The sequence below is a fragment of the Zingiber officinale genome, chromosome 6B (assembly GCF_018446385.1).
Source record: "Zingiber officinale cultivar Zhangliang chromosome 6B, Zo_v1.1, whole genome shotgun sequence".
Taxonomy (NCBI): Eukaryota; Viridiplantae; Streptophyta; class Magnoliopsida; order Zingiberales; family Zingiberaceae; genus Zingiber; species Zingiber officinale.
The window spans coordinates 40,901,672-40,914,490 of NC_055996.1; positions in this window are offsets into that span (position 1 = coordinate 40,901,672).

Sequence of the window (12,819 nt, forward strand, 5' to 3'; positions counted from 1 at the left end):
TTCTGCCGCAAACTAAGAAAATCCTGCCGAAGAGTCATCTGATATGCTCGGGGAAAATACTGACTCTCGAATGCCTCCCTAAATCTCGTCCAGGTAATATGCTGGTCGCCTATAATGGAACGCTGTGTGTCCCACCAGATCTCTGCCCCATCTCGCAGGTGATAAGCAGCCAGCTCGGCCTTCTCCCACTCGGAGCAGACCATGTAAAAGAATGTCCGCTCCATAGTCTCAATCCAGGACTGAGCTATGCTCGGATCAGTCTCCCCGCGGAATAATGTGAATCGGCTCTTCGCTGACTCTGCTAAGGCTGGGATCCGTGCACGTGCTGTAACTATATCAGTGGGAATCGCTGCAGCATTGGGCAGAACCACTGGGACTGCTCCTATGGGTAGTACTGATGGCGGAACTACTGAGTAGACATATGTAGAGGCCACTGAAGGTACGGTGGGTGGTGCTGGGTAAGAAACAGCCGGTACTGCCGATACTAGCGCCGAATATGTAGTAATCGGCACATGTGTCTGCGGTGCCGAGTACGCGGTAGCAGGCACAGCTAGAGAGGGTGCCGGGTACTCTGCGGGTACAGCTGATGGGGGAGGTACTGAATATGCCGACGGTGGTACCACTGGTGGTACAGTCGAGGTAAGTACCTCTGAAGTCGGAACTGTCGAGGTCTTATAATCCGACGTGCTTATAATATCCTGACGAGTCTGTCCCTGACGAATAGTCTTGACCCTAATAGACCTCTCTGGAGACTCTGTCTCCGGAGAATCTATCGGCCTCTTACGTGGATGACCACGTCTCAGTACTAGAACACATATATGCGTCATATATGTAAACAAAATGCTACCCAGATATTACTACAGGTATAAAAACTATAAAGTTACCTGTTTTACCTAATTGCCGTCTGGAGATGTCCTGTCGCTGCTTAGCCCCAAATAGAACCAATAAAAACCTCGTCAAAATATCTCGAAATTCCGAAACGAGTAAGTCGACGAAAATCCGTACAAATCTAAAATACCGAAATATCCAAGCTAAATAAAAAATTTAGCTCTGATACCAAATAAATTGTCACGCCCCAGGTAGTCCCTGTCCGAAGAAATTTCGGCAGCATCTCCCCTGTACGGGTGACAATATGAATCCAGAATACATATATCTATACCTCGGCCACACACGGCCGGAACAATACAATACAAATAAGAAACAAACCACGCAGTTTATATCAACATTCCACACAATTCAATATAAAATCAATCCACGCAGTTTAATAAGGAAAGACGATATAGAATCTCGAAGATATATGTAAACAGCCTACTCCACTACAACGAAGAAAACCAATCCACGAAGTAATGAAAATACAACCGCAGCGGAAAACAAAAGTAGCAAACCCGAATGTTCAATGTAAAGTCCACAATACAAACCCACATCACAAGTATATAAGATGCAAAAACAAAACAGATCTCGACAACAGGAAATCCTCGCGATAAAAGGGCTAGCGACGGGAATCTCTCCTGACAGCCTCAACCTGAAAAAAAATAGTAACAAAGGGGTGAGTTCAAAGAACTCAGCAGGTAATCCAATAGATATGTACAGCAACATATAACTACTAGCAATATCCTAAGGTACAGTATCCTAAACCATAGAACCTATAGTACAGTTTCCTAACAGTACAACCTATGGTACAGTCTCCTAACAGTATAACAGATATGCATAGCTGAAATAAACTGTAATAACCAGCAATAGGCATAAAGTACAGTCTATAGCAAGAAAAATAAGAAAATGCATAACTGAAATAAACTGTACTCACCTGCGAGGCTTGTGCAACTGACTGTGAACATACACAGATAAAAATAGTCAGAGCAAAAGCATATAACCTGTATGCATGTCAATCATATGCAATCACCAAAATGCATCAATCATAAATAATGCAATCTGTGCATATGATGCAAATGACATGTCCTGGTCACCCCTACTGCCATGCTCAGCCGTCTCACACACAATGGTGAGACCGAGTGGGTAGGGCGTCACTACCCCTGATGAGTGACCGAGTGGACGGGATGCTGTCGGAGTACACCTATCCTCCTGCCTCAAACATAGTGAGGGAGCGTAACGCTCTCATCTCCCGGTACGCAATGACGGGGAGGGACCCCGGTGTGCTACCACGCTCCTGTCACGCTACCCATGAGCGTCCTAGCGGAGCACTACCGGGCAATCTACCCTACACACCCTGAGTGCTGTGCCACTACCCATGTAGTGAACACGTTGTGTGCGGGTCCATGTAGCCGGCCGACGAGCTCAACAATAATGGAGTCGTCAATCGCCCAGCATGCAATCATGCAATATGGTGTGTGCGGCTACAGTATGTCATACCTGAACATATCCTCCTCCATATGCGTAGGTGCCAAAAGGTAAACGCATATATAACAGAGATATAAGCAACATAAATCCAACAACATATAACAAGTATCTCCAGCAACTAATCAAGTGTAGATAAACATTATAAATATCCATCTCTATGAACATATGTACACATGGCAAAAGATAAAAGCATCCAGTTCTAAAGTAAAGCAACTAATAGAAGAAGCATGTGATAGGTATCAACTAAGCTAAGACCAGGTAATAGATAAATCTACCATCTACAACTAGTAATTATATATAAACTATACATATCATAAGACAGTATCAAAAGATAAGTCAAAGGGTACCCGCCTCAAATAGAAGGTACAATCCAGTCCTAATCCAATGTCGAGACGTCTGTCTCGAATGAAAGTCCTGTGTAAATAAATACATTTACTGTTATTTAGCTAGAATACAAACACATAGCTAAATAAATCCTAAATAGAAATTTAGGGACAAACCCTAAACCATATCCTTCAACCTTTCTAATAGTTAATTAGGGATAGTTCCCTAATCCCTAATCAACCATTAGATTAGCAATTCAAACTTAAATCCATATAACCTAATTAATCTACACATGAAACAATTACCCTTATCCAAATCATAAACCTAAAGTAACTAACCTACAGCAAGATCGAAAACCATACCTCAATTCCACAGCTACTGTGGCTGTTGGGACAAGAGGATTGTTGCTGCCGAGACCAAGAAATTGCTGGAATCAAGAACTCACAGCATTCAATTTGAAATCCACAGAGCAGGTCCTCACTGGAATAAATCGGACGAAGCAATGGATTAAACTGGAATTCATTGATAAGATTACGATTGAAGATCACAGAGCAAATAGTATATCACACCATGGAAACCATAGATCAAACAACAACCTAATCTTACCTCAACCGATTGTCTCCAGGAGGTGTCGCCCGATTCGATTCTATGTTCCCGGAATTCCTCTGCCCCTCAATCAACAAGAAGAAAGGGATCTACGACCTTGTTGGGATCTTAGATGGCTAGAGGGGGGTGAATAGCCTCTTAAAAACTTAAACACAAATTTCTACAAAAAAACTTATTAGCACAGCGGAATTAGAAAACTAAAACAAGAAGGAAACAAGCACACTAACACACTGATTTACGAGGTTCGGGGATAACTTGCCCCTACTCCTCGGCGTGTCCGTAAGGTGGACGAGCCCTTGATCTTCGGTAGATCACACCCCGGATGACTCCGGCTAATGAAGCTCTCCTTCTCGGTGGAGAAACCTCTCCACAAAGTCTCAAGAAATATATATGTTAAAGCACAAGACTTACAGAGCTCGGTGGCAAAGAAGAATGAACTAAAGCTTACAACCACGTGAGGATCAGTGGAAACAGAACTTCACAGACAGCAGTTTCTCACCCGAGAGCTCAAGAACTTAGCACACCACAACGATCAACAGAACGTTTTCCTTTTTCTTTGCTTTCTTGTTCTTTCCTCTCGCTTTTTACTGCTTCTTAAATCCCTGTTCTCCGCTGTCACGGATCGCGGTCAAACTGCACGGAATCATCGCTGCAGCCAATCCCTCTTCCTCCTTACCTGGTTCTCTGAACTCACACCAATGAAATCACAGTCTTCACTGGTGTCTTCTGAGCTCGAACCAATCATCAGGAGTCAAGCGGATCGCAGCCAGATCACACCAGTAGCCGTTAATGCTTCAAATGCACCATGCACCGCGAATCACAGCAGAAAGACCATTTGTCGTATTCCTCTTATGGACTTAATTTGAAATTAAGCTCGGAATGATACCTGTGATCCTGCAAACTCAAAAGCTAACAGCACAGAGGTTATATCACATGAATCAGGCAAATCAAATGCAGTGGAGGAATCGCAGAAACAACAACAAATTTGATTGTGTGTGGATCGGTCACCAGACCGATCCATGGACCGATCAGGACATATCCTGATCGGTCCACAGCTTATCTGATTGGTCGTGGAGACCGATCAGACTGTCGGTGGATCGGTCTCCACGACCGATCCCCTCCTTCTCTTCGCAATATCCTCTCCTGATCGGTCCAAAGACCGATCAGATTACACTCAGTGTGCTACTGAGTGTTTCCTGATCGGTCCATGGAAACTCAGTTTCACAGTTTCACTGGATCGGTCTGCCGACCAATCCACTGTCTTATGTATCACTGGATCGGTCTGCCGACCGATCCAATGTTCCATGGAATGTCCACTTAGGTCCCTCTCTGACCTAATTCGGTTCAGAGAACGAGCTCCCGAGCCCTCTCTGACCTAGTCCGGAGAACGAGCTGCCGAGCCCTCTCCGACTTTGTCTGGTCCAGAGAACGAGCTACCGAGCTCTCGGTCTGTTGACCGAGCCAACGCCTCTGTGACCCTCGATGGTCCGAGAACGAGCTACCGAGCCCTCTCTGACCTAGGTCCAGAGAACGAGCTCCGAGGCCTCTCTGGATCGGTCCGGGAACGAGCCAACGCCTCTGGACCTAGGCTGGTCCGAGAACGAGCTATCGAGCCCTCTCCGACTTCGTCCGGTCCAGAGAGCGAGCTCCCGCCCCCCCTCTGACCTAGTCCGGAGAACGAGCTACCGAGCCCTCTCCGACTTCGTCAGGTCCGGAGAACGAGCTACCGAGCCCTCTCTGACCTAGTCCAGAGAACGAGCTACCGAGCCCTCTCCGACTTCGCGTGCCAAGTTTCCAACTTGGACTTTTCCCTTCCACTTGATCAACCTTGATCATTAATCAAACCGAGTTTAATTAACATCTGATACAAACTTAAATTCGTGTCAACATCAAAACAACAGCCAGGTCAGACTGTATCAACAATCTCCCCCTTTTTGTTGTTTGACAACACGATTTAAGTTTAGATCAGAAATGTTCTTATTTTCATAATTTTAGGGGAATCAAGATCCTCCCCCTAAGATGGATACACCACGATGTAAGGAAGTCAATAACGGGAATCAAGATCCTCCCCGTTATCTTCTCCCCTAAAATCAAGCCTTCATACATCTCTAAACTTAGGTATCCTCTCCCCCTTTGTCAAACACCGAAAAGGTGCAAATGAGTTGACAAAACTCAAAAGACTCCCCCTTAACCCATACTGTCTTTTTCTTAATGCACCTAGAATTCCCTCTAAGTGTATTATGAGACAGTAATAAAGAAATAATAGGCAGTCAAGACAAAGCATATGAACAGCATATCAATAGCCAATAGGAAATGACACATAAAGAAAAACAGGAAAATGAGCAGCATAAATAGATGAAATAAGCAAATATCCAGGTCATACAAAAATATCCAACTGAATAGCATCCAAAACACAGACAGTCAAACACAATGTATCAATCAATGTCCTCAACATGAGGAACATCATCATCATCTACGGGAGGCACGTAATCCTGAGGCGGCATGCTGGAGCTCGAAGGTGGATGGCCCGAGAAACGCTGCGGAGGTGGGTAGTTGGCCATCCAGCCCAGAAGCAGCTGCTGCATCACCAACTGCTGACTGCGTAAGTCATCGTAGCGCTGGTCAATCCGAACACGCAGTCCATGAAGCTCAGCAACCAGCAGCTCATCGTGTCGATCAAAGCGACTCTCCAGCTCGGCGATCTGCCAGTGCAGATCAGGATCGACCTCTCCATCGTCAGCAGCAGGAGGAGCAGGAACTGGAGCAACCTGTCGTGGAGGTCCCCGTGGTAACTCACCTAGTGCTCTCCCATCCTTCCACCGAACATCCCCATTTTGTCCTATGATTCCAGACTTGGAAAATGCCCGCTTCCCAAGTCTGCAATCCTGTCTGACCATCTTGACTATTCTACCCTTAGAGACATCAATCTGAAGGGTCTCGAGCCAATCTGTAATTATATGCCCATAAGGAATATAAACAGTGGAGCTGCTAGGCTGAGAATATGAGATGATCGAAGAATAGATGCTCGACATGATATCAAAATCGAGACGCCGTCGCAAACCATAAAGCATCAGGCAGTGGTATGGTCAGATCTCTGCTAGAGGTTTGGAAGTGATTGGAAGAAGACAGTTTGTGACTATTTTAAAAAGAATATAGTCAGGAGGAGATAGTCTCAGAGCCGCAAAAGTAGGAAACTCTACATCCAACTCATCCAGTCCATCCGGTCTAGGGTGTCCAAAGAAATACTCATAGATAGTGGCAGGTGATACATCAAGTGGAGGAGGTAATGATTCTGGTAAATCAGGATAAATGGGAAAAGGATCTCCTGAACACATTCGGCAACCTAAATACCCAAAGAATTCTCTGATGGAGAAATTGATAGTTCTCTTAGCGACTCGGGTTTTATAAGTACCATCACTGTTCTGATGAAGATTGTTGTAGAATTCAGATACTAGGTCACAGTTGATGTCCCTTTCTAGGTAGACTACCGAGTCAAGTTTATAATAAGCCAGGGTTTCGGATACAGAGGGACAAAATTCATCCATGTACTTTCGATCCACAGATCGACATGGAAGCAGCTTGAATGTTCTCTGTTGAAATGCTTGCTCAAACTGGCGGTTCGGGAATCTTGAAGAAGAGGAAGGTTGAGGTCGGGAGGGTGCCTGGGACTTGGATTTCTCAGGTAACTTAGATTTAGAGGTCCCTTCACCCACTACTTTCTTTCTAAGGGTTAACAAAGTGGTAAAATGGGGCAATGAGTGAGCACCGGAGCCACCAACACCAAAAAAAAAATATATATGGTGAGAAATGAAACTGAAATGCCAAGTTCTAGAGAGGTAGGGAGTTACCATGGTACCATTAAACTTTTGGCTAGAGTTTCCGAGGGCTAGAGCTTCGGCTAGGGTTCGGCTAGAGGTCCGCGTGCAACGAGAAGAGAAGGAGTGAGGTGAGGGAAGGAGTCGGCTAGGGTTCTGCGTGAACGAGGAAAAGAAGAGATCGGGAAGTTTTAATGGTTTACTGATGGTATACAGTTGATGAAATGATCGGACGGCTGTCCGATCAGGAGAAATCCTGACCGATCAGGGAACGTCCTGATCGGACAGGGATTGTCCTGATCGGTCGTGGGGACCGATCAGGGAGCTTCCTGATCGGTGCCTGGACCGATCAGATGTGGATCAGTAGGGTCGATGTGTGCCAGTGTCTCCTGATCGATCCCTGGATCGATCAGTGAACCTTCTGTGGTCAGGGAATGTCCTGATCGGTCGTGGAGACCGATCAGGTATCGAACAGAGGTCAAATCTCCTGATCGGTCGTGGAGACCGATCAGGCATCATCCTGATCGGTCCCTGGACCGATCAGTGTCTGATAATCAGTGATTCTAATTTTCAGTAACTGAAATTTTGAGCCGTTATCTATCGAGAATTCTGAAAAGTTCAGAACTCAAGAATTCAGAATCTCCCAAATTCATAACCTAGAATCTAAGAATCAACACCCACAAATATATTCAAAAAATGAGCTCTTATGGTCTGAGCTTGTTTAGAGCCCGAAAGTTTCAGACTTTAAAACCAAAAACTCAGACATTTGGAATCTTAGGATTCCAATCTCAGAAAACCTTATAAAACTATTACCTATAGTGAACCAAGGTATTAATTAAGACTTAGGATTGCTATGATCAGTTTCAAGTTTGTCGCACTATAAGGTTTTAATTAAGACTTAGGATTGCTATGATCAGTTTCAAGTTTGTCAAAATATATCCAAGTTGCTATTATTTCCTTTAACAACCTATCTTATTATCAATCAAAGTCATGAAATGAATCAAACAACAATATCAATCAACACATCAACCATAATTAGATAATTTCTAGGCAAAAGTCCAACCAAGATTCCTTGGTTGGAATATATGAGCAAGATCTAGGAATCAAATACACATGAATTATGTAATGGTCTTCCCCGTACTCAATTTATGTCTCTTCAACCTAATTATTCAAGGGATGCATGATACATTTTGAATAATTTGGTTGATCCTAGCATCTCACCCCATTTCTAGCAAACAAAAATATTTTGTTAAACCTTATAGTTTGTGTGAGATGTTCCCAAGTTGCCCAAATTAATTTCCCAATTTCTCTTGTAGTTTTAGTTGTCCTTATTGATCATGATGTGGTCAAAATGACTTATTGAGCCAAACACATCCCCAATTCTCTCCTTAAATGACTAAATTCATTTTTCGGAAGGGGTTTGGTGAAAATGTCGGCTAAGTTTGACTTTGACTCAACATATGTAAGTGCAATGTCTCCCCTAGCTACGTGATCTCTAATGAAGTGATGACGCACTTCAATGTGTTTGGTCCTTGAATGATGGACTGGATTTTTCGTTAGGTTTATTGTGCTAATGTTGTCACACAACACTTGCACTCCCTTATACGAAAGTCCATAATCTTCTAGAGTGTGAATCATCCACAACAATTGTGATACACTCTCTCCCATGGCAATGTATTCAGCCTCGGTCGTGGAGAGAGCAACACAATGTTGCTTCCGACTTGACCAACTAACTAATGATGAACCTAAAAATTGGCAACCTCCACTAGTGCTTTTCCGATCCAATTTGCACCCAGCATAATCGGAATCGGTATAGCCTATCAAGTCAAAAGTCTCTGTACGCGGGTACCATAGACCTACTCGAATTGTGCCCTTAAGGTATCTCAATATTCTCTTAACTGCAATTAAATGAGATTCCTTGGCACAGACTTGATATCTAGCGCACATGCCCACAGCAAAAAGTATGTCCGGTCGACTAGCTGTGAGATATAGAAGACTACCAATCATGCTTCTATATTGCGTTAGATCAACTGATTTTCCACTCTCATCATTGTCAAGGCGAGTGTTTGTCGCCATTGGAGTGGATACTTCCTTAGGGTCACTCATTTTGAATTTTTTGAGCATCTCTTGAGTGTATTTCGTCTGATGGACATAAATTCCATCTCGAGTTTATTTGATTTCAAGTCCAAGGAAGAATGTCAATTCTCCTACTAGACTCATCTCAAACTCACTTTCCATGTGAGTGATAAATTCATTCAAATAGTCCTTGTTATTTGAGCCACAAATTATGTCATCGACATACACTTGGGCTACAAAAATATTTTCACCATCTCTACGCAGAAATAGTGTTGGATCTATTTGACCTCTCACAAAACCCTTTTCTAGTAGGTAAGTTGACAACCTTTCGTACCAAGCTCGAGGTGCTTGTTTAAGCCCATAAAGAGCTTTCTTGAGCTTGTACACATGGTTTGGAGCTTCGGTATTCACAAACCCTGGTGGTTGTTCAACATAGACCTCTTCTTTGATGAATCCGTTTAAGAAGGCCGATTTAACGTCCATTTGATAGAGCTTGAAACCTCTATGTGCAGCAAAAGCTAGCATTAAACGAATGGACTCTAATCGTGCCACGGGAGCATAAGTCTCATCATAATCGAGACCTTCGACTTGACTATAGCCCTTGGCTACAAGTCTTGCCTTATTTCTTACAACTTCTCCCTTTTGATTTAACTTATTTTTGAAGACCCATTTAGTTCCAATAATGGTGGTCTTCTTAGGTCTAGGAACTAAGTCCCACACTTGGCTCCTTTCAAATTGACCTAACTCATCTTGCATAGCTATGATCCAGTCAGGATCGTGCAATGCCTCATCAACTATTTTTGGTTCAATCTCTGAAATCAATGCGACTTCATTAGACTCATTTCTAAAGAATGACCTAGTCCTAACTCCTTGTTGGATGTCTCCCATAATTTGGTCTTGGGGATGACTAGTGGCTATCCTAGATTGTCTTGGTGTTGATGGTGCCTCATGAATGGTCTCACTAGGTACAGACAAGGACTCAATATCAGGCAAAGGATTAGATTGAGTTCTTTGTTTCCTTTGCTCATCGTCATCAGAGTCAACCTCGACTCTTTCTTCATTTTGATCATTCAAACTTAGATTTCTAAGTTCGAGTTGAATTTCTCCTACATCCCTTGATTGATCATTCGATTTAGGGATTTCTTCAAATGCTATATCTGAGGACTCTTCAATCAATTTAGTCCTATTGTTGTAGACTCGATAGGCTTTGCTAGTGAGCGAGTACCCAACCAATATCCCTTCATCAGCCTTGGCCGAAAATTTTCCAAGATGATCCTTGGTGTTCAAAATAAACACCTTACAACCAAACACCCTAAGATGTTTAATTGTAGGGGGTTTACCAAACCAAAGTTCATGGGGAGTCTTTCCTAAAAATCTATGTATCAGGATTCAGTTTTGCACATAGCAAGCTGTATTCACAGCTTCAGCCCACAAGTAGCTCGGTAGTGAGTACTCATTGAGCATGCTTCGTGCAACCTCTTGTAAGACTCGGTTCTTTCTCTCCACAACCCCATTTTGCTGTGGGGTCCTTGGAGTAGAGAACTCATGCCTATATCCCTTTTCTTGACAGAATTCTAAAAACCTATGATTTTGAAATTCCCCACCATGATCACTTCTAATGGTTTTAATTGTTGTTGATTTTTCATTTTCAGTTCTTCTACAAAAGGAAATAAAAATATCTATGGTTTGATCCTTAGTTTTCAAAAAGAAGGTCCATGTATACCTAGTAAAGTCATCAATAATCACTAAACAGTATCTACTTCCATTTAATGAAATAACACTACTGCAATCAAACAAATCCATATGTAATAAGTCTAAGGCAGTAGTTGTACTTACAGCGCTTTTACCTTTATGAGGCGCTTTAGTTTGCTTACCCTTCTGACATGCATCACACAATTTGGTCTTTTGGTACTTGATGCTTGGTAAGCCTCGCACTAATCCTTTGTTGACCAGCTTTAGGATATTCTTCATGTTCACATGAGCCAACCTCCTATGCCAAAGCCACGATTCTTCTTCTTTTGACATGAAACACTTAACAAGAGCATTAGTAGCACTTTTAAAAGAAACTTGATAAATGTTATCTACCCTTGTGCCTACTAGTACCGTGTCAAGTGTGTCAATGTTCTTGACTAGACATTGACTCGAATGAAACTCAATTGTGTAACCCGTATCACACAATTGACTGACACTTAGGAGATTAAAAGTCATCCCCTTAACTAGAAGGGCATTCTTGATTTGGAGGCATTCGGATATATGAATGTCTCCAACTCCTATAACCTTAAGACTACCATTGTTACCAAATGACACATTACCTCTATTTTTGTTTTGAATGGTAGAAAATAGTGACTTGTCCCCGGTCATGTGCTTGGAGCATCCACTATCAACAAACCAAGTTGATAGACGCTCCCCCTTTACCAATGCCTACAAGACACGAAAGATAGATGTTTTAGGTACCCAAATCTTGGGACCTAATGCATCTACAATGAAAGACTTAGGCACCCATGCCTTTGTTACCTTCTTCCTAGTCTCATGAACCCTAGAAACATGCGATCTATGAAATTGGGTTCTTGACACTAAAGAAATAAAGCTAGACTCCTTAGGTTGGTATCCTAATCCAGCCTTGTTGTAGACCGCCCTTTGGGCATTTAGAATCATGTCTAGGGTCTTAGAGCTAGTTGAGAATTTCTCAAGCATTTTCTTGAGTTTCTCAACCTCACCCTTCAAGGCCTTGTTCTCATCCTCAAGGAGCTCTAGATGTAGGTCATCAACCTCATCTTCCCTAAGAGCTCTCAAGTTTTCTACTTCTTCTTTTAATGATTTATTTTCTGTTTTTGATTTTTTAAGCAAGGTAGACAAATGTATAATAGTCTTATAGCATTTTTCTAAGTGAGAAGAGGTTACCTCTTCATCATCCGAAGATGATGAAGCCGCGGCTGAAGTGCTTGAGTCATCACTCTCGGACTCGGACTCGGACTCCTCCCTTGCCATGAGTGCCAATTGCCGAGTACTCTTCTCCTTCTTCTCTTCCTCCTCCGATGAGCTTGAGGAAGATTCATCCCAAGTGGCCTTGAGTGCTTTCTTCTTCTTGGCTCTTTCCTCCTTCTTTTTGGCCCGTTCCTCCTTCTTGAGTTTTGGACACTCACTCCGGTAGTGGCCTTTCTTGCTACACTCATAACATGTAATATTAGTCTTATCGATATTTTGATCATTAGGTTTACCTTTTCCTTTGTATCTCCTGCTTCTTCTCATGATTCTCCTCACGAAGTTGGCCATCTCGCTTGATGATGATCCACCTTCATCATCGGACTCGGAGGAGGATGAAGATGAAGGAATCTCTTTCTCCTTCTTCTTTTCTTTCTTTCTTCTCCCATCCTTGCTCTTTTCTCCTGCAACCAAGCTATACCTTTCTCCCTTTGACCTTTGTTAGCAAGTTCATAGAGTTCCATTTCACAAAAGAATTCGTCTAATTTAACAATGGAAAGATCCTTGGAAACCTTGTAGGCATCTACCATAGAAGACCACAAGGTATTCCTTGGAAAGGCTTTAAGAGCGTACCTTACTAGATCGCGATTCTCCACACGTTCATCTACGTAATGTAAACCATTGATGATTTTCTTGAACCTCCCATGTAGTTCACTTACTG